Consider the following 23,518-nt stretch of genomic DNA (forward strand, 5'->3'; position numbering starts at 1 on the left):
TTTGACTCCTTGGCTTGCTGAACCCGCTTGCTTCACCAGCTTGTGAGCAGAAGTTATAGTTTTCCTTGTGCCTTTCTCTTTTTCAAGGATGGATCTAAATTCATTGCTCCATCGGGAACTTTCTCAGACAGCTGTATGAATCCACGTTTGCTGCCCATGGCTACTCTATGGGGCAAATTGTGGCATTCAGCCTGAAGAGAATCAGTACCTTAAACCTGAGGGTGATGGAAAATGAATTAATCCATTCCTTCCTGACTCTATCTCTGATAGACAAATTTTACGTGGGCACGGGTCAGCCACTTAAGTCATTAGGACAGCCGCCAATCTCCAAGACTCCCATGAGAGGTTTCTTTTCCTAAGGCTGGATTGGGATCCCTTCCTCTGGCACCTGACCATGCTCTGAACTGCGGGAAAAGTCCCAATTGGGACTCCAGTTCAAGGAAAGTACCAAACTCTAACCTTTGGTTGAGTATGGGAACCCCTTCTTGGGAGAATTGCTCCAGGATGCAATTGGGTAGAATGTCCCCCAGACCGGCGAAAAATTCCTCACTGTTTTTCTCTGTTCTTTTATCTTTGGGACAATTCGCCTGGCACTTATGACTGCCAGGCATAATAGGGAAGGTATACAAGGTATGCAAGGCAGAAGGAGCCCCCATTGTCCCTTGCTATAGAACCCCACAGGCAGAACAAGTAGGACGATGCCCCAGGTTCAGAAGATTTTCAAGGTAATGGACCCTTTTCTTTCCTCTCTCTTAAAGTGACAGTGACCATTTTTGGGCTCCTTTTGAGCTTTGCAATTGAGAAACAAAAAAATCTTTAAAGTGTCAAAGGCTCCACGTCTGGGAGCCCACACTCTGGTTTCTGGGCCTGATCACCCCGGCGACCACGTGGGGAGCCCTCTCTTGGCGATTGACTCGTTAAGCATTTTAGGTGGCCTACTGAGTTGGTTATGACGATAGGAGACCTGTGATTTATTCTGTGAACTGTCCTGATGGCGTTGTGTGCCCCAGCACAGGAACTGCTGTGTGACCTCTATCTCGATAACCCTTGGGGAAGAGGCCATGAGGGTGAGGCCTGATCCCTTTTCCTTTGTTCTCCAGGCCTTTGCCTCTTGCTTCCCTGCCTGGCTCACCTGTGCTGGCTCAGGGACTAAGTGCCCTGGGCTAAGTGGGATTTGACTAGATCTTATAACTATGTTGATGCCTGCAGTCAGGCGCCTTTGCACCCTTTCTCTGGCCTTGTCAGTCGGACACCAGCTTTACTACCATGGGGAATGCCTCAAGCATCCCCGGAGACTCACCCCTGGGTGCATTTTAACTAGTTGGAATGGGTTATGCCCCAGAAACTCCAGCTTGGAGAAAACTTGAGGAGTTTCTCTGTGCCTTTGTGATGCAGTTGGACAGGTAGATCAACCTGGAATGTAATTTGCGTTACAACCCAGATTCTGGGAAAATCAAGAGCAACTGTCCTTAGAAAATCCTTGCAAGACTGGAAATACAGCTCTAGAGGCAGTTCGGACTCCACCTAGTTCCTTTATCTCAAAAAGGATTATCATCTCCCCTCTCCAGGAACTGCTATCTAGCCCATCACTAATTCCTAAGACTGAAAAAAAAAAAAAAAAAAAGAGAGGAAAGGTCATAAGCGTGCCCTTGCTGAGAAAAAAAAAAATCTAGCACCTTGAGTGTCTTCTCCAGAAATATTAGTAAAAAGGCTCAGAACAAAATTCGGATTCATAACTAGGGAGCTTTGTATTGTACCTGATTCATGGAGTGATTTTAAAACAATAAGAGTGAAGGCTCTGTGTCTGTGTGTCTATATGTGTGTGATATTTTTTTTTTTTTTTTTTTTTTTTTTTTTTTTTTTATTAATGTTATGATAGATTACAACCTTGTGAGATTTCAGTTGTACATTTTTGTTAGTCATGTTGTGGGTACACCACTTCCCCCTCCGTACCCTCCCCCCACCCCCCCTTTTCCCTGGTAACCACCAATCAGATCTCCTTCTCAATATACTAATTTCCACCTATGAGTGGAGTCATATAGAGTTCGTCTTTCTCTGACTGACTTATTTCGCTTAACATAATACCCTCGAGGTCCATCCACATTGTTGTGAATGGGCCAATTTCGTCTTTTTTTATGGCTGAGTAGTATTCCATTGTGTATATATACCACATCTTCTTTATCCAATCATTAGTTTCTGGGCATGTAGGCTGGTTCCACGTCTTGGCTATTGTAAATAATGCTGCAATGAACATAGGGGTGCAACGGACTCTTGAGATATCTGATATCAGGTTCTTAGGATAGATACCCAGTAATGGGATGGCTGGGTCATAGGGTATTTCTATTTTTAACTTTTTGAGAAATCTCCATACTGTTTTCCATAGTGGCTGTACCAGTTTGCATTCCCACCAACAGTGTATGAGGGTTCCTCTTTCTCCACAACCCCTCCAACATTTGTCGTTCTTGGTTTTGGATGTTTTTGCCAATCTAACGGGGGTAAGGTGATATCTTAGTGTAGTTTTGATTTGCATTTCCCTGATGATTAGCGATGATGAACATCTTTTCATGTGTCTATTGGCCATATTCATATCTTCTTTTGAGAAATGTCTGTTCATGTCCTCTGCCCATTTTTTGATCGGGTTGTTTGTTTTTTTGTTGTTAAGCAGTGTGAGTTCTTTGTATATTATGGAGATTAACCCTTTGTCGGATAAGTGGCTTGTAAATATTTTTTCCCAATTAGTGAGCTGTTTTTTTGTTTCAATCCTGTTTTCCCTTGCCTTGAAGAAGCTCTTTAGTCTGATGAAGTCCCATTTGTTTATTCTTTCTATTGTTTCCCTCAACTGAGGAGTTACAGTGTCCGAAAAGATTCTTTTGAAACTGATGTCAAAGAGTGTACTGCCTATATTCTCTTCCAAAAGACTTATTGTCTCAGGCCTAATCTTTAGGTCTTTGATCCATTTTGAGTTTATTTTGGTGTGTGGAGAAAAAGAATGGTCAATTTTCAATCTTTTGCATGTGGCTGTCCAGTTTTCCCAGCACCATTTGTTGAAGAGACTTTCTTTTCTCCATTGTAGGCCCTCTGCTCCTTTGTCGAAGATTAGCTGTCCGTAGATGTGTGGTTTTATCTCTGGGCTTTCAATTCTGTTCCATTGATCTGTGGACCTGTTTTTGTACCAGTACCATGCTGTTTTGATCACTGTAGCTTTGTAGTATGTTTTGAAATCGGGGATTGTGATTCCGCCGGCTTTGTTTTTCTTGCTCAGGATTGCTTTAGCAATTCGCGGTCTTTTGTTGCCCCATATGAATTTTAGGATTGTTTGTTCAATTTCTGTGAAGAATGTTCTTGGGATTCTGATTGGGATAGCATTGAATCTGTATATTGCTTTAGGTAGTATGGACATTTTAACTATGTTTATTCTTCCGATCCATGTGCAAGGGATGTCTTTCCATCTCTTTATGTCATCGCCTATTTCTTTCAAGAGAGTCTTGTAGTTTTCATTGTATAGATCCTTCACTTCCTTGGTTAAGTTTATCCCAAGGTATTTTATTCTTTTCGTTGCTATTGTGAATGGGATAGAGTTCTTGAGTTCTTTTTCTGTTAGTTTATTGTTAGTGTATAGAAATGCTACTGATTTATGCACGTTAATTTTATACCCTGCTACTTTGCTGTAGTTGTTGATTATTTCTAATAGTTTTTCTGTGGATTCTTTGGGGTTTTCTATGTATAAGATCATGTCGTCTGCAAACAACGAGAGTTTTACTTCTTCGTTACCTATTTGGATTCCTTTTATTTCTTTTTCCTGCCGAATTGCTCTGGCCAGCACCTCCAGAACTATGTTGAATAGGAGTGGTGAAAGTGGGCACCCTTGTCTTGTTCCTGTCCTCAGAGGGATGGCTTTCAGCTTTTGTCCATTGAGTATGATGTTGGCTGTGGGTCTATCATATATGGCCTTTATTATGTTGAGGTACTTTCCTTCTATACCCATTTTACTGAGGGTTTTTATCATAAATGGGTGTTGGATCTTGTCGAATGCTTTCTCTGCATCTATTGAGATGATCATGTGGTTTTTGGTTTTCATTTTGTTAATGTAGTGTATCACGTTGATTGACTTGCGGATGTTGAACCATCCCTGTGTCCCTGGTATAAATCCCACTTGATCATGGTGTATAATCTTTTTGATGTATTGCTGTAATCGGTTTGCCAAAATTTTGTTGAGGATTTTTGCATCTATGTTCATCAGTGATATCGGCCTGTAGTTCTCCTTCTTTGTGTTGTCCTTGTCAGGTTTGGGGATCAGAGTGATGTTGGCTTCATAGAATGTGTTAGGGAGTTCTCCATCTTTCTCAATTTGCTGGAACAGTTTGAGGAGAATAGGTATTAAGTCTTCTTTGAATGTTTGGTAGAATTCTCCAGAGAAGCCGTCTGGTCCTGGACTCTTGTTTTTGGGGAGGTTTTTGATTACCGTTTCTATTTCCTTACTTGTGATTGGTCTATTCAGATTCTCCATTTCTTCCTGATTCAGTTTGGGGAGATTGTAGGAGTCTAGGAATTTGTCCATTTCTTCCAGGTTGTTCAATTTGTTGGCATATAGTTTTTCATAGTATTCTCTTATGATCTCTTGTATTTCATTGGTATCTGTTGTGATTTCTCCTCTGTCATTCCTGATTTTATTAATTTGCGATTTCTCTCTTCTTTTCTTGGTGAGTCTGGCTAGGGGTTTGTCAATTTTGTTAATTCTTTCGAAGAACCAACTCTTTGTTTCATTGATCCTTTCTATTGTCTTTTTTGTTTCAATATCGTTTATTTCTGCTCTTATTTTTATTATTTCCCTCCTTCTACTGACTCTGGGCCTTGTTTGTTCTTCTTTTTCTAGTTCTGTTAGGTGTCGTTTGAGGTTGCTTACGTGAGCTTTTTCTTGTTTAGTGAGGTGAGCCTGTATTGCGATGAATTTCCCTCTTAGGACTGCTTTTGCTGCATCCCAAATGATTTGGTATGTCGTGTTCTCATTTTCATTTGTCTCCAGATAATATTTGATTTCTTCTTTAATTTCTTCAATGATCCATTGTTTGTTGAGAAGCGTGTTGTTTAGTCTCCACATTTTTGCACCTTTCTCTGCTTTTTTCTTGTAGTTGATTTCTAGTTTAATAGCGTTATGATCAGAAAAGATGCTTGATATTATTTCAACTCTCTTGTATTTATTGATGTTTGCTTTGGTTCCCAAAATATGGTCAATCCTTGAGAATGTTCCATGTGCACTTGAGAAGAATGTGTAACCTGCTGTTTTTGGATGAAGTGTTCTATATATATCTATTAAGTCCATCTGGTCTAATTTTTCATTTAATTCTATTATTTCCTTGTTGATTTTCTGTCTGGATGTTCTGTCCATTGGTGTTAATGGTGTGTTGAGGTCCCCTACTATTATTGTATTGTTGTTGATGTCTTCTTTTAGATCTATTAAGAGTTGCTTTACAAATTTTGGTGCTCCTGTGTTGGGTGCGTATATATTTATAAGTGTTATGTCTTCTTGGTGGAGAGTCCCTTTTATCATTATATACTGTCCCTCTTTGTCTTTCTTTATCTGTTTTGCTTTGAAATCTACCTTGTCTGATATTAGTATAGCGACACCTGCTTTCTTTTGTTCATTATTAGCTTGGAGTATTGTTCTCCATCCCTTCACTCTGAGTCTGTGTTTGTCTTTGGGGCTGAGGTGTGTTTCCTGGAGGCAGCATATTGTTGGATCTTGTTCTTTGATCCATCCTGCCACTCTGTGTCTTTTGATTGGGGAGTTCAATCCGTTTACATTTAGAGTGATTATTGAGACGTGGTGGCCTACCACTACCATTTTGTGTCTTGTTTTCCGGTTTTCTTCAGTTTCCTTTGTTTCTCGTCCCATGGTTTAATCTGTTCTGATGTAGAGCTGCTACTCTCTGTTGTTGTCCTTCTACTTATCTCCTCTGCTCTTGGTTTTGTAGTCCCTTTCCTTTTTTGGATTTTTCAGGAATGAGGGTTTTCCTGAGGATTTCCTGAAGAGGAGGTTTTGTGGCAATGAACTCCCTTAATTTTTGTTTATCTGGGAAAGTTTTTATTTCTCCATCGTATTTGAAGGATATTTTCGCTGGGTAGAGAATTCTCGGCTGTAGGTTTTTGTCCTTCAGATTTTTGAATATATCATTCCACTCTCTTCTAGCCTGTAAAGTTTCTGCTGAGAAATCTGCTGATAGCCTGATGGGGGTTCCTTTGTAGGTTAGTTTCTTTTGCCTGGCTGTCCTTAATATTTTCTCCTTGTCGTTGACTTTTGCTAGCTTCACTACTATATGGCGTGGAGTTGGTCTTCTTGCATTGATAAAGTTTGGAGATCTATTGGCTTCTGTCACCTGAAGATCCATCTCCCTCACCAGATTTGGGAAGTTCTCAGCCATTATTTCTTTGAATAGGTTTTCTGCCCCTTTCTCCTTCTCTTCTCCCTCTGGTATACCTATAATCCTTACGTTGCATCTCCTAATTGTGTCTGATAATTCTCGGAGAGTTTCTTCATTTCTTTTAAGTCTTGCTTCTCTCTCCTCCTCTGCCTGCAACAATTCTATATTGCCATCTTCCAAATTGCTAATTCTTTCCTCCATATTATCGGCCCTACTGTTCAGAGCATCTAGATTTTTCTTAATCTCCTCTATTGTGTTCTTCATTTCCAGTATTTCTGTTTGGTTCTTCTTTATCGTATCAAACTCTTTTGTGACATAGCTCCTGAACTCGTTGAGTTGTCGGTCAGAATTCTCTCTTAACTCAGTGAGTATTTTAATGATGGCTGTTTTGAAGTCATCATCATTTAGGTTATATATCTCATTTTCTTTGGGATTGTTTTCTGTGTATTTGTTACTTTCTTTCTGTTCTGGAGATTTGATGTATTTTTTCATATTGCTTGATGATGTTGATTTGTGCCTCCGCATGGAGATAGAGTTTAGTTGCTCCTTTCACTTGTTTCAGCTGCTGTGGTGGGGGGAGCAGCTGTTTATACTTCACCAACCAGGAACCCTGTCCGTAGTTGCTAACTGGGCCTGGGCCCCTCTTCGTAGCCACAGTGGCCCTTTGGATTCCCTCCTCTGCCGTGGGGGCCGTCACGGGGGGCTTCAGACTGCAGGTGCCTACTGTTGTTGCCCACCTAGATGCGCTCTCTCCTTGGGGTCTGCAACGGTGTTATGGGCTTTTCCAGCGGCCAGGGGTGGGATCACTTTTATTTGTCGCTCGGTTGCTGTCGGCACCCACCAAATCTCACTTGTCCTCTATGGGTCGCAGGAGAGCTATTGGCATCTTCTACAGTCTGTGGTTAGTACACCTAGCTATGCTGCTTTTGCCCTGGGGTCTTCCAGCCTTGTGGCTGGCGGCTGGGTGCCTTCTACTGGTGCTGTGCCGAGGCTTTCCCTAAGGCTTCTGTGAGCCTGTAGGGTTTCCCCCTAGGCTACTAAGCTGGGTCTCTGGAACTCTCTCCAGCCCCAGTCCTCTCCGAGATCTCCGGCAATCCCTAGCCTCACCTGGTGGGCAACGGCAGCTGGGGGTCGCCCCGCCCTCTGGGCTTCTCTCCGGGCCTCTGCCGGGAGCTCTGAATGCTCAGCGTGGCCCCTCTGCTACCGGCAGACAGAGAGTTTTGTCTGCTGCCCAGGCGGAGCTCCGGCGCTTCTCCACCGGATCGCCGGACCCGCCTTTGAAAGTTCCCCTGCCCCGGTCCTCTCCGAGATCTCCGGCAATCCCTAGTCCCACGGGGCGGGCAACGGCAGCTGGGGGTCGCCCCGCCCTCTGGGCTTCTGTCCGGGCTTGTGCCGGGAGCCCTGAGTGCTCAGCGTGGCCCCTCTGCTACCGGCAGTATGTGTGTGATATTTTTACCCCGGGTGATATGGCCAAAACTAAGAGCTCTGTTTAATTGGATTAAAGTAAACTCTTACATAAATTCTAAATGCAATAGAAATTAACCCAATGTCTTTTAAGTTAAGATGATATGGATTAATCTTTGGTTAATGAAAGTTTAAGTTTGTTGGTTTGATTTAAATGTTTGGACATGTCCTCCAGAGTTAGCACTGCATGTGATGCAAATAATGCAGCCTGGGTTTACTAGTTTAAAAAGAAGAAAAACAAGAGCTTATGTTATCCCTGTTAGAAATTTGTCAGCATAATAACTTTAAATGATAGCTGTTTGTCTAATGTCTCAAAGTTTTTGTGCGTAATCTAAACATCATTGTTGGGAACAAATGATTTAGATATAAATGAAATAAGAGTTTATAGATAACTTTTTTTAGCAATAATTATAGTTTATGGTATGTGTATTTAAAATAACTTCCAAAATCTTTGGTAACTTGAAACTTTGAAATTTTGCTAGGTTAATTTAAGTGAATGATAAAATTTGTTGAGTACCTAGATTATTTCCAAATAAGATATTAGACATTAATTATTAAATGTAAGTTTATCTACTTTTGGCTTCTTATTGCAAAAAGGCTAAAAGCGTTTGGGTCTATCAGAAAGTATGCCTTGTGTTTATTGTAAAGTGGCATGCTTCTAGAAATTAGGAAAAGTGTTTAGAATGTTGATATAAAAGACAATTCGTAATTGCTTAGTTTTTAGTTTTTTTACTACGGTCTGTAAGGATTAAAAGTTCTAATTAACATACGTAATTAAAGCTACTGGAAATTAATAAGGAAAATGTTTCTGTATTCAAGGAAAGTTAAAATGTATGTTTTCAGTAAAGAGGGTATAAAGAATGCAAATATTTGTTTGATTGGTTAAGAAAGATAAATTTGTCCTAAAGTACTAGAAAGTAAGAAAGAAAGCATGGAACAAATTCTGAATGTAAAACAAAGTTATAGAAATTCTGAAAAGAGTTTTGTACCTGGTCAAGTTGGTTAAGATTGAAATGAATCTAATTAAATAAATGGGTTTTAATATGAAAAAGTAAACTGATACAAAAATTAGAATTTGGCTTTCTCGCTCAAAAGGATAATTTTCTTGAACTTTTCGGCCTGCTCTAAGTCTACCTAAAAGACAGAAAATCTGTTTTGTTAAAATGATTTTCCCATCTTCAGAAAGAGGTCTCTTAAGATTTGACTGTTTCAGCTATTTACCCTTGACTATTTGTTGTCATTTTGAGTATATACCTGAGCATTGTTTCACAATGAGTGTTGTTGCCTATCTGAAGAAGTGTTTAAAACCTTTTGATATTTTTGACAAGCTTCTCCCTCAAAAATATTCAAAAGTCCTGAATAAAGGCTTTCTTTTGACCTGGATGAAGGAAGAGAATTTCTCTGGGGATTTTCAGAGGGCCACTGGGACTTCACAGAGAAATTTGCTCTCTCTTCCTATAAGGTGGAAAATTCTAAACTAATTAGGCTTATTGGTCTGTTAAATTACATGGGAAGCATTGTCAAATAAGTGATGATAAACTTTCTTAGGTGGTATTATGTGGGTGAATGTTATTAATATAGGTGTCTTAAAATTATATAGCATTCCTAAAATTTTGATTTGTCCTGGTTATCGGTTGTAATTCCAATTGTTATCTTGAAGTTGTTGTATATCACAGAAATAACCAAGTTTCTCTGTCAATTGTCATTTTTAAGACTTTTGTTGTTTACGGTTGGTTGTTTTACTCTGCTTTTTGCTTTTGCAAATATGTCTCATCTTCAGAGGAATTCATGGAAAGGACTCTGACACTTACTCTGGAATACAGGTTTCTGACAAACTTTCAGATCATAGAACTGAACTCTGGATAAGAAATTACAGAAATCTCATGGAGAAACTGATGACCCCATAAAACTGCTAACGGAAGATTAAGATCAAGAACCGGTTATGCAGGACTGAATGAACTGAGGATGATTATATTTTTTTTTACGACTTTCATTTGAAATATTGTTGATTTTTTGATGTTTTGCTTTGTTTTCTCAGATTCAAGAAAATCTTTTTCTCTTTTTTCTTGTGCTAACTATGACTTAGCAATTTGGTGAAATTATACCTTTTTGAGCAAAACTGAAACATTTATCTTTTTCTCCCTACCTGATCCCTCCAGAATTTGGAAACTCTTTGTGAGTATGGTTATTTCATGGCAATATAGTTGTTTGCATAAGTTCAATAAGAATCTGTTCTCCTTATAACAGGACACATTGGTTGTATTACCAAGGCTTTGACTGGAATGTCATATTTGAGAGAAACATACAGACTCGGATATGACAATACTGCCTTTGAGGAATAAGGTTGACTTTCTGGAAATAAGCCACTTGGAAATATGGGCCTGGTACCTTGTTTACAGAGATTCTGGCAATCTTACCTGGTAAGCAAGGAAGCTTGATTATCTGTCAGATGTAAGGAACCTCGGAATATTTTGGGGGACCTCAAGAAGAGAGGAGTCCACCCAAATCTGTAGGTACTGCAGGCAAAACCTGACAGCAAGTCCTTGGCTTGGCTTTTCTGGCCTCGAGAGGCCTTTACAGTTCAATCTGAGATTCCTCATAAAAAAATTCCAGCAAAGCAAATTTAAGAGCCTATATGATCAACTGCTATTCTTGCTGCACTTCTGTAAATAATTGGGCCAAGTTTCTTGAAACTAAACTTATTTTGCAAACCAATTAGTCTTAATTTTGCTATCTTTGGTAAAAAAATGAGGGTGATTTTAGAGAGAAGAACTATGTTTCAGTGAAAAACTATAATACACATTTGTGTATGTTGGATCCTAGTTTGTTAATTGTCTTTGAGTTTTTTTTTTCTACCTGTGAACTGGATTGGATCCTGAATTATTCTACTGAAATATCTGGTTACAAATCTCCAAACTAATGTTTTCAATTTTTTTACCTCATTTTCATTTGGAATCATTGAGAATTGAACCTGCTCTTTTTCCTGAAGCCTTGCAAACTGAAGCTGAACGGCTTGATAGAAACTTGAGAGATTCCTGTCTGTTGCTGTGTAAGCTGTAAGCCACTCAGAAAGATACCTGAATGCCCGATGACATCACCAGAGACATTTCAAGCTGCTAAAGATGCTTCACTCTGACATCTAGAAGTCTTCTTGACTGACTGCATGCTGGACTCGGGAACTAGTTTATAATTTGCTCCAACCATTAACCTTGTTTTTCTTTTATTTCCGTAGAAATACTTATTAAATACCTGATTGCTTGCTTCCAAAATATAGGCCTAACTTTGGGAGCCCACCTGCGTCGCCGCCTTCTAAAATGACTTTAACTGGACTGATCTATTAACAGGACTAAGAAATGTGTTCAGTGAGATGAAACAATCTACCACTCAGCTTCTGGACTGTGAAACTTTAAAAAGTTTCAAAGGCGGGACTGTGGGGACCTGGAATTGGCCACCCCAAGATATGTCTCTTTGGCATCAGGATTATTTGAGGCTGATTGCTTTTGATAAACTGGGACAGGGAAGGAGGCTCTGAGGAATGGAACTTGCCCTTCCTTAGGACACACTTACATTTGTAAGGTAAATCTCTATCTGTAAAAGCTGCCTCCCTCTCTGTACTAGGAAGAAGAAAGGAGATGACCTACTCTCCAAAAACTCTTAATCAATACCAAAGGCAAGGACTTAAAATCTGCATTTTATTGTGCTAGTCTGGTAACCTCCTGTAACTGACTTCCCTCCCCCTCCCAACGCTGGCATCTCCTTAAAGATTAAGCATCTTTCTTTAGGCTGGGAACCGATTGCGGCGCTTATCTGTGACCCCCCCCCAGCCCGAGGCAACACACCTGCCACCCTGTGGCACTCACTGAGACAGCAGACCTATCTGCCATTTCCATCAAGCGCTGTGCTGACAGAGCAGCCTCGTGACTATTGTAAAAGGGACTTTTCAATCACATGTGAAACACCCCGTTTGGGGGCTATATAACCACTACGTGGGCCCCACTTCTTCGGTGCCCTTTCTTCCTTCGGGAAGAAAGGCCCCGGGCCATGGTTCCTCATAAAGCTTTGTTTAATTTTCTCTTGCTATTCTGTCTCATGTGAATTTAATTCGTTCTCCGGCTAGACGAACCCCCATTTCGGGAGAGGAAATGTCCTCCTCCCCTACACAGCGTTATTTTCCTTAATATTAAATGGTAAAAACTGCACAAGAGTAGAAGCTATACTTTTTTGATTGCACTTCTCAATAAGAAGTGACCAGGTCTACACATATGTGTCTGTTGTAACAAAGATTCTGACCATTTTCATGTTTGACCATGAAAACTTTAAAGCCCAACCACTCCCTTTTTCTCTTCTTCCCCAAATCTAGGAAGGCTGATAAGAAAGCATGCATATCCTCTCCTTTGGTGCCAAGGGAAGTGCAAATCGCTCAAGCCCCAGGAACCCTTATTCTAGTCCCACCCTCAAATCACAATGAAAAACAAAACCACCTGTTCCTTTCTTCATTCAAGCCATTTTGGACCCACTTGGGTGCCTGCCATACTACTCGCAGAAAACCTCATTATATGAGTAAGAAACCTTTTCACATATCTTCTTGGTGTCTCAACACTTGAAACAATTCTTTTTTTTTGAGAAGGGTTGATCCTACACTCTATGGCAAGCCACGAGACATCTATATAACTGAAACAGAACTTTCACAGAGTATAAATACTTGCTATCTGTGGGACACAAATATTTTCTACTTCACTGCATTCTTATTTATTTCTCTAAAAATTGTTCATTATGGTCCACTTAATTGATTTAATAATCTTCTAATGTGTTGTTATCCACACCTCCCAAATTTCTTGTTTCTGAAGCTGACTTACCTCAAGTCACACAGGTAGAATGATGAAAAAGCTTGAAGTAAAAACCAGGTCTCCTCACTCACAGTCCAATGCATATTTGGCTATAGCATGAGTATTTTGTGTGGCAATAGAAAATTTCTTCTGCAAAAAAGCAAGCCATCTGTTCATATGATATAATGTCTACAAGAAAAGAACATCATTCTGATGCTCATATTCAACCTTCCAGTGCTACATTAATATTCTTTTCATGTCTGGGCATAAATGAGTCTTCAGTAGCTTAAATATATTATAGTTAAATTCACTAGGACATTATAGGTTTGAAAAGGATACTGGCGAGATATTTTTCAACTTACCATTTTTAACAATAGCCACTTTGTATGCAGTAGAATAAAATATTGACATGAGTTTGCATACTGATTTTTTCTTTTTTTATAAATGTGCATGCTGTTTTAGAATTCTTAAGCTCTCATCAAAGATGGGCTTCTGACATTTAAAATATCAAAGTGTAACTAGTATTGAAGCAGTTCTGCCTGTAAAGTTGGTATTTAGAATTATGTGTTTTGAGAAAGGCCATAAAATAAATAATAATTTATAAGTGGAATTGTATGCTTATAATATAATCTACTCTAATGTGTGTAAACAGCAGTGAATGAAGAAAGTTATTTAGATAATTATAACTTTTAAAAAACCTTTACCACACTATTATCTGGATACTTTAGAAAATATATTTTTTTACCTTAAAGAAATGTTTGAATTCAATTCATGAATTGAATCCAAGTAATACAAAGATATAACATCTTCAATTAAAGTAAATGAATTAAACATTTAGAAATATTACCTGATTCTTATCCCAATCACTTCATTTTCCTTGTGCATGCTTTACTTACAGTTAATGAAATACTTTGTTGCATTAAAAGAGATCAACACATGCCCACAAAGACACATATATAGGAATGTACCTTCAAAGATCAGAAGGTGTGCTGGTCAGTTTTGAAAACTTAGTGGGGTATGGAGCTAAAATTTGTCTCAATTTCCTTTTGAGACTTAGGTTAGTATGAATAGAGTCACAGCCTACTTTACAATGTTTCCCATGGATAAAGCCCCCATGTGAATCCGATCCCTTAGCCTCTGATCTAATTTGCTACACACTGAACCCCTAACTCTTGCAAGAGAATTAAGTTAAATCTTAGCTCCATAACTTACTGAATTCTCAGAACCTCAGTTTTCTTGCCTGTGCAATGAAAATAGCAATTTCTGTGACAGAGGATTGTGGAGATTAAAAGAAATGTGATGAGATCTCTCTGTTTCTCTCTCTCTCTCTCTCTCTCTCTCTATCTCATATATATTTTATATAATCTTTATCTATATCTATATCTATATCTATTTCCCAGTTTCCAGCACAGGGCCTGGTGTTTCATGAATATTAATTCTCTCACTCTTACTATGTGATTGTTACCCAGCTTAAGGTTGCAAAATGTCTGATGGTTTTTGGTAAACTATGTTCCCTGAAAAAAATAAAAATTTTGCACCAAGAGTTTCTATTTAGTCCTCCTGTGTCCTTGGTACTAACTGTCTTAATTTTAAAAAAACAAAGTAAATTATCAGCATGTCTGCCACCTGAAAGGACATGTATTGTGGGCATGGACGATTTCAGTTGGAAATTGCCAATGTTAATTGAGTTTAAGATATAATCATTCTTCAAAATGAAACATGTTCATTAGGTTGGGTAAGAAGGTAACATATATTTTTCACAAATGGTTAAGCACAAGATACCAGAACCAAATCTATTTAGATCTCATGAGAAGTTTCATGTATTTGCTGATCTATTCTTAATTTTTCCTTTTCTTTTGTACTTTAATTGGAATTTTGACTGGACTCTGATGGTCAATAAATAAAGAACAAGCACAGCAATTTTTCAGTTTGATTATCCCATGCTTGGTATTTTTTCTGCGATGTAGAAGTTACTGCTCTCCATCAGACAAAGGAGAAAGTCAATACCCAGGTTGAAAAGAAACCTCAGTATTTGACTTTATAAACAAAGTGGTTTTTGTTAACCCCAGGAAGAGAAATTGTAATAGAAATCATCTGAATGCCTAGTCTTAATTATTGGAAAACAAACAGAGCAATATTGGCTTGCCAACTGCTGAAGTACTTAGTACCAAATGTTTTCATTCATTTTAGCAGAAAACTATTTCTAAAAGGGAAATAAAGACATAATATTTATACATTAATATTTTCACCATTTTAAACATTCTGTGAAGAAAAAAGTTACCTTTTAACACTGATTTTTGTCAACTGCTATTTGTTGATCTACTGGAAAATTTAAAAAGAAAAATAAATTTTTCAGAGTTAAAGTGTTCAGAGAAAGACATGATTTTCTGTAAATTGTTGGTAATATAATTACATTAGGTATCGAATCTTTTTGTTTCTGTTTCCTGAATATTTCAATGTATTCAGTTAGGGATTCCAAGGATGAAGAATTTTTAAACAATTTATAAGTCTATCAGAAAGCAGTGATAAATTTGAAATTCCACAGCCTTTTTTTCTTATATATTAGAAACTGGTTATAAAAGATGTATTTTCTCAATTTGCTTCAAAAATAAGACAGTAAACTAAAAAAGGAATTTTGCTAGAGAGTATATTCTAAAGAACCCTCTATTGCTTCTGCTGAACAAATAACTACATTTGTGTCTATCATATTAATTTACCCATAATAGCATTTCTTAGATATTTTTACTTTTTAATCTTGATCATTTCAAGAATCTTTATTTTGACTACTACACTAAATATCAAGTAATTATTAAGTAATAGACCTTCCCTATTACTACTAATGGGAATTTGGCAAATCACAAATGATCACAAATTAGTTTCATCTCTTTCCATCAAAAGATGGAATCTAATTCCAAACCATGTGGATCTGGGCTGGCTCTGTGACTTTCTCTGACCAATTGAATGAAACAAAATTGATGTGGTACCCATTCTAAGCTTAAGAGGCCTCAAGAGGCCTTATAGCTTCCATTCTCTCCCTCTAGGAATGCTGTCACAATTTGACCAAGACCAGCCTAGTCTGTTGCATGATGATAGACTACGTAGGGAGAGAGGGCCAGTAAAACCAGCCACTCTAGCTATACCATCTGTGACCCTAGACTTAACATTGAACCCAACCAACACCTCATAGAGCCAGGATAAACTATTCTGGCTGAGCCTAGTCCAAACTGTTGACCCACAGAATTGTGAACAAATAAATGTTATTTCAACCACCAAGTTTTGAGGTAATTAGTTATACAGTACTAGTTAACTGATATATAGATCATAAAAATATATATTGTGATACAATGGAGTGTGCATATAGATATATATCATTTTAAAGGACTTTTTACATGATAGAGACGCAGTAGTCTTGAGTTTGATTCTTGGCTCTTCACTTACCATCTGTGCGAGCTTAGGCTAATTATATAATTGCTGTCTTTCTTCATCAGTAATATGGGGTGTAAAACTACTTTTCAGGGTAGTTGTGCAGATGAAATGGACTGACTGATTTAAAGTATGTAACAAACTGCCTGATACCTAATAAATGCTGAATAAATGTAGTAAGTTATTATTATGAAATGCATTATCTATAAAATTTTTCAGAATGTTAAAAATGATGGTTTCTTTGAATAATTTTGTAATGAATTTGGAATCTAAAGGGTTCATAGCAAAAACTAAGTTGAGCTTCAATGTCATTATACAGTAATTAGAAGATTTTCACCCATTTTGAGTCAATGACTGTGAGTTAATCAGACATATACTTCAGTGCTTAAAATATCATTGTAATAACTTTAATAGGTAAATTGTTCTGCATTCACGTTCCTAGTAAGCAAACCTGGCTTGCTAGGTTTATTGTAACTATCTTGATTTTAACTAATTTGATTAGCCATTTTAATGGTGCCTTCCTTATTAGTTCATCTGCATCACAGAATTCTCCTGATTTTTACATTATACATAATTGATGAGGGAAGAATTATTTACCTATGCAAAAATTAGGATTATTACTGTACTACCAATCTCTTTCAGAGAAAAAAAGCTTTTTAAGGAAGCTTTGAAAGGTTTATAAGAATAAATATATATGACAACGTGGATACACCTTGAAGGCATTACGGTGGTGAAATAAGTCAGACAGAGAAAGACAAATACTGTATGAACTCACTTATATGTGAAATCTAAAAAAAAACACAACTGAACTGATAGAAACAGAGAACAGATTGGTAGTTGACAGAGGTGGGGGGGTGGGTTAAATGGGTGAAGGGAGTCAAAATGGACAAACTTCCAGTTATAAGATAAATGAGTCCTGGGGATGTAACATACAGCATGGTAACTGTAGTTAATAATACTGCATTGTATATTTGAAAACTGCTAAGAAAATAGATCTTAAAAGTTCTCACCACAAGAAAAAAATTTGTAACTATGTGTGCTGATGGATGTTAACTAGACTTATTGTGGTGATCATTTCACAATATATACATATATCAAATCATTCTGTTGTACACCTGAAATAAAAATAATGTTATGTCAATTATATCTCAATAAAACAAATTAATTATTTTCCACGAGTCTGATCTAAGGAAGAGCTAATTTCCCAAGCATGAGCCTTTCCTAAGCATGGCTTGCACAATCTTCCCCCTGGTTCTTTTAACCAAGGAATATTGCTGCCTTTTACCACCTCTTGAAGTTTTCTTCCTTCTTCTAGCATGGCTTCCTGTTCTTCTTAGATGACTTTCTATGCTGTTCCTATGACCAAACAAAAGCAAGCAAAAAATATATATATAAAATAGTTTTACGGTTCTATTTTTCTAAGAAATAAGTGCTTAAGTAATTGCATATTTTGCCTGCTCAGTTACTCTAATTAAGCCTTTTAAACAGCAGTTCTTAAGCTAGATTCCATAGATGAGTTGTAGGAAGTCCTAACCCAAGAAAATTATTTGCAAAAATGTATATATAGGTGCAAAAGTACACTTATTTCATGGGACAAGGAGCAGAGCAGGGAGCAGACAAGATCTTTATCATATTTGCAGAGGGGTCCATGCCCTTTACTGGGTTCTTAACCTATATTAGTGGCTCAGGAATAAGAATTCTAAAACTGGTGGAGAGAAGGTATAGATGACAAAAGACAATTTGGAGGCTGTTGAAATAATCCAAGTGGGAAGTGATAAAGCTGAGAATAGGTTAGTGGCAGTTGAAATGGAGAGGCTAGATTTAAACAAAATATTTCTGAATTAGCTGCTTTATGTCAAGTACCCTAGGAAATGAACTCTGAGGCAGAGATTTTCATTCAGAAGCTTCACTGGGGAGTGCTCTTAGAAACAACTTTGAAACACAGTGAAGGAAGCAAGACCGGATAGAAGGAGGAGTATAATTGTAATACAATGGCAACAGAGGCCCCTTCCAATCTCAGGAGGAGCTCGAGCCTGGTATGACCCCTCAGAAATGTGCTGCAATGAGGCAATAGGGCTGGGTATTTTCACTCCTGTATTGACCCATGATAGGATGCAGGCTACCTCTAGAGAGGAGACACGGACTTGGTGAGGCATCTTCCTTCAGCAGAGAGCAATTCGCCTGGAGGGACTCAATAGAAGCCATCAGTATCCAACATTCCCAGCAGTTGAAAGAATGAATGCCTTGATCTTGGAAGGGAATTGAACTGGCTCACTATGTATCCACTAGAAAAACATGAATAAGACTTTAAAATATAGATATTTATGATAATAATTTTGATGTGCCAGATATGTGATAAGTACTATGAATGCAGCAGTGAACAGGAAAAATAATATCACTGTTTGCATGATGTTATGTGCTAGGGGTGGAAGGAACAAAAATAAACAAACAAATAAATAAACAAGATTGTGATAAATGCTCTGAAGAAAATAAACGAAGATAAAAATCCTGGAGAGCTACTGATAAGCTATTTTTATCTACGGAATCTGAGAGGTCTTTAAGGAGGTGATAGTTGAGCTGAGTTATAAGAGATAAGGAGCTAACCCTGAAAATACTTGGCAGATATTCTACACAGGGGGAAAAGGCAGTGAAAATATCCTTAAGCAGTTACAAATTTTGCTACTTTAAGAAACAATGTAGCTGAAGTATAGCGTATGAGAGAAATAGTGGTAAAGATGAGGGTCAAGAAAAAGGCAGAGATCAGATCATTTAAAACCTTATAAACCATGTGTTAGAGGCTCAGTTTAAGGATTACCTCAGATCTAAGAATTTGGCTTGCTTTCTAATTGGAGCAGTCCTAGCAATGGCTTGTGCTGTTCCCACACTCGTGGAGCCAAGTAGTGGTTGCTGCCACTTCCACTGCTACAGATCAAACGTGATAATGCAGACGTTAACTGGTAAAGCAAGACTGTTTTGCTTGTTCACTGGCTGGAATGAACCTGTGGAAATTTTGGTTTTTCTTCCAGGTTTCTAGTGCGCTTAGATTATGCAAACTAGAAGTAGGGTGGGTTCATATCCCATTAGACAAAGTTTGACAAATAAATTCTTCCTTCTTCCCCCAAGATGGACTTTTCTGAAACACAGTAGTTCATGCAGCCTCTCTCAAGATGTTTTAGAAGATTGAGCGAGAGTTGCTGGCAGAGTAGTCAGCTGCACTTGTTACAAAACTTTGGGCAGTCTGGTAAAGCACCACCCTGTATCTGCTCTTTCCTCCTTCTCTGTATCACTCTCCCTTTTCCCTCATTTTTGTTTCCCTGAGATTTCAAGCTCAAGTAAAGGGGTAACAAATAAGATTTAGTCTCAGGCTCTGTTTTCCAGGGACTCAAACTAAAACACCTGGCAAGCAAACGGAATTTTATTTTAAGTACAAAGGGAAGTGTTTTGAGCAGGTAAGTGACATAATCTGATATACATTTTTAAAAGATCTCTTTGGATGCTATGGATGTGGGGGCATAGTGGGGTCAGTAGAAAGACTAGTTGAAATTTTATTGCAGTAGTCCATGGGAAAGATGGTAAGAGGGAAGAGTGGACAAGACTTAATGAAGAAATTTATTGAGGGAGTGGTTGTGAAGAAAAAAGTATAATCAAGGATAGTGCCTAAGTTTTGGGTTTGAGCTAGTGTGTATAAAAATTATGGTATTTGGGGAGTTGAAGCATATTGACGATGAATGAGTCAGTGGAGGTAGGAGAGAAATCAAGAACTCCATTTTTGATATTTTAATTTTGAGATGCCCATTAGAATTTCAGGTTGAAAGTCAAGTATGAAACTAGGTAAGTAAATCTGGAGCTCAGTGATAGATTGTGTTAGACCTTAAAGTTTGGCAATTACTGGCACATAGATGGTATATTATGGTATATTTATTTTTGTATTTTTTAAAAAATTTTTATTGTGGTCTAAATAGTTTATAACATTGTGAAATTTCAGTTGTACATTAATATTTGTCAAACACCATGTAAATGTGCCCCTGCACCCCTTGTGCCCACACTCCCTCCCCTTCCCCCTGGTAACCACTAAGTTGTTCTCTTTGTCCATAAGTTTATGCTCCACATATGAGTGAAATCATATGGTGTTTGTATTTCTCTGTCTGGCTTATTTCGCTTAACATGATTCCCTCAAGGTCCATCTATGTGGCTGTGAATGGGATGATTATGTCTTTTTTATGGCTGAGTAGTATTCCATTGTATATATATATATATATATATATAGCACATCTTCTTTATCCAATCATCAGTCGCTGGGTACTTCGGTTGCTTCCACATCTTGGCTACTGTGAATACTGCTGCAATGAACACAGGAGTGCATAAGTCTCTTTGTATTGTTCATTTCAAGTTCTTTGGAAAAATACCCAGTAGTGGGATAGCTGGGTCATATGGTATTTCTATTTATTTTTAATTTTTTGAGAAATCTCCATACTGTTTTCCACAGTGGCTGCACCAGTTTGCATTCCCACCAGCAGTGGATGAGGGTTCCCCTTTCTCCACAACCTCTCCAACACTTACTATCTTTTGTCTTGGTGATTATAGCCATTCTAACAGGTGTAAGATGATATTTAAGTGTAGTTTTGCTTTGCATCTCCCTGATGATTAGTGACGTTGAGCATCTGTATATCTTCATTGGAAAAATGTCTGTTCATATCCTCTGCCCAGTTTTTGATTGGGTTTTTTTTTTTTTTGTATTTGTTGTGTTAGTTCTTTATATATTATGTAGATTAGCCCCTTATTGGAATATGATTTGCAAATATTTTCCCCCAGTTGGTGGGTTTTTTTTTTTCATTTTGATCTTGGTTTTCTTTCCCTTCCAGAAGCTCTTTAGTCTGATGAAGTCCCACTTGTTTATTGTTTCTTTTGTTTCCCTGGTCTGAGTGGACATCTCATTTGTAAAGATCCTTTTAAGACTGGTGTCAACGACTGTACTGCTTATATTTTCTTCCAGAAGTTTTATGGTTCCAGGTCTTACCTTCAAGTCTTTGATACATTTTGAGTCTATTTTTGTGTATGAAGAAAGATAATGGTCTACGTTCATTCTTTTCCATGTGGCTGTCCAGTTTTCCCAGCACCATTTATTGAAGTTTTCCTTTCTCCATTGAATGTGCTTGGCTCCTTTGTTGAAGATTAGCTATCCATAGATGTGTGGTTTTATTTCTGGGCTTTCAATTCTGTTCCATTGATCTGTGTGCCTGTTTTTGTAGCAGTACCATGCTGTTTTGCTTACTATAGTTTTGTAATATGTTTTGAAGTCAGGGATTGTGATGCCACCAGCATTGTTCTTGTTTCTCAGGATTGCTTTGGCTATTTGGGGTCTTTTGTTGCCCCATATGAACTTTAAGATACTTTGTTCTATTTCTGTGAAGAATGTCATTGATATTATGATTGGGATTGCATTGAATCTGTAGATTGCTTTAAGTAGAATGGACATTTTAACCATGTTTATTCTTCCAATCCAGGTACATGGAATATCTTTCCATTTCTTTATGTCACTCTCAATTTCTTTCAATAATGTCTTATAGTTTTCCTTGTATAGGTCTTTCACTCCTTGGTTAAATCTATTCCTAGATATTTTATTCTTTTTGTTGGGATTATAAGTGGAGTTGTATTCTTGGTTCTTGTTCTGTTAGTTTGTTATTAGAGTATAGAAATGCCACCTGATTTTTGTAAGTTGACTTTGTATCTTACAACTTTGCTGTAGTTGTTGATTATTTCTAATTGTTTTTTGATGGGTTCTTTAGGGTTTTCTATATATAAACTCATGTCATCTGCAAACAGCGAGAGTTTCACTTCCTTAGTGCCTATTTGGATTCCTTTTATTTCTTTTTCCTGCCTAATTGCTCTGACCAAAACCTTTACTACTATGCTGAATAAGAGTGGGGTCAGTGGGAACCCTTGTCTTGTTCCTGTTCTCAGCAGGATGGCATTCAGTTATTGAACATTGAGATGATGTTGGCAGTGGGTTTGTCATATAAGGCCTTTATTATGTTGAGGTATTTTCCTTCTATACCCATTTTATTGAGAGTTTTCATCACAAACGGGTGTTGGATCTTGTCAAATGCTTTCACTGTGTCTATGGAGATGATCGTGTGGTTTTTGTTCCTCTTTTTGTTAATGTGGTGTACCACATTGATTGATTTGTGGATGTTGAACATCCCTATGTCCCTGGTATGAATCCCACTTGATCATGGTGTATGATCTTTTTGTTGTATTGCTGTATTCAGTTTGCCAATATTGAGGATTTTTGCATCTATGTTCATTAGCAATATTGGTCTGTAATTTTCCTTCTTTGTGTTGTCCTTTTTCTGGCTTTGGAATTGGAGTGATGTTGGCCTTGTAGAATGTGTTAGGAATATTTCCACCTTCCTCAATTTTTTGGAATAGTTTGAGAAGAATAGGTAATGAATTGTCTTTGATGTTTGGTAGAATTCTCCAGAGAAGCCATCTGGTCCTGGACTTTTATTTTTGGGGAGGTTTTGGATTACTGTTTCAATCTCTTTACTTGTGATTGGTCTATTCAGATTCTCTATTTATTATTGATTCAGTTTTGGGATGTTGTAAGAGCCTAAGAAATTATCTATTTCTTCTGGATTTTCCAGTTTATTGGTGTATAGCTTTTCATAATATTCTCTTATAATCTTTTTATTTCTGTGGTATTCATTGTAACTTCTCATCTTTCATTTCTAATTTTATTTATTTGAGCCTTCTCTCTTTTTTTCTTAGTGAGTCTGGCAAAAGGTTTGTCAATTTTGTTTATCCTCTCAAAGAACCAGCTCCTTGTTTCATTGATCCTTTTTACAGACATTTTTGTTTCAATTTCATTTACTTCTGCTCTAATTTTTATTATTTCCCTCCTTCTGCTGAGTTTGGACTTTGTTGGTTCTTCTTTTTCTAATTCTGTTAGGTATAGTTTAAGATTGTTTATTTTAGCTTTTTCTTGTTTGTTAACATGGGCCTGTATTGCTACAAATTTCCCTCTTAGGACCACTTTTGTTGCATCCCATAAGAGTTGGTATGGTGTGTTTTTGTTCTCATTTGTCTCCAAATATTTTTTTATTTCTCCCTTTATTTCTTCGACGACCCATTGGTTGTTCAGTAGCGTATTGTTTAGTCTCCAGATTTTTGTTCCTTTTCTAGCTTTTTTCTTGTAGTTGATTTCTAGTTTCATGGCATTATGGTCATAAAAGATAGTAGATATGATTTCAATCTTCTTAAACTTATTGAGGTCTGCCTTGTTTCCCAATATATCATCTATTCTTGACAATGTTCCATGTGCACTTGAGAAGAATATATTCTGCTGTTTTGGGATGGAGTGCTCTCTCGATATCTATTAAGTTCATC

The 23,518-nt window shown here is 37.6% G+C and overlaps 1 long non-coding RNA gene across 2 annotated transcripts in view; it reads right to left on the bottom strand.

Annotated features, from left to right (window-relative positions):
- The window catches only part of LOC111771643 (uncharacterized), a 642,377-nt gene that overhangs the window by 64,689 nt on the left and 554,170 nt on the right, over positions 1 to 23,518 (bottom strand). The window contains exons 3-4 of one of the 2 annotated variants that reach the window (XR_011435061.1): positions 14,991 to 15,031; positions 12,740 to 12,859 (exon numbers count right to left, since the gene is read on the bottom strand). The exons of the other annotated variant lie outside the window; for it this stretch is intronic. This is a non-coding gene — a long non-coding RNA (uncharacterized lncRNA). The remainder of the gene's footprint in view (positions 1 to 12,739; positions 12,860 to 14,990; positions 15,032 to 23,518) is intronic. 2 annotated transcript variants of the gene reach the window in all.

This window comes from Equus caballus, chromosome X, assembly GCF_041296265.1.
Source record: "Equus caballus isolate H_3958 breed thoroughbred chromosome X, TB-T2T, whole genome shotgun sequence".
Taxonomy (NCBI): domain Eukaryota; kingdom Metazoa; phylum Chordata; class Mammalia; order Perissodactyla; family Equidae; genus Equus; species Equus caballus.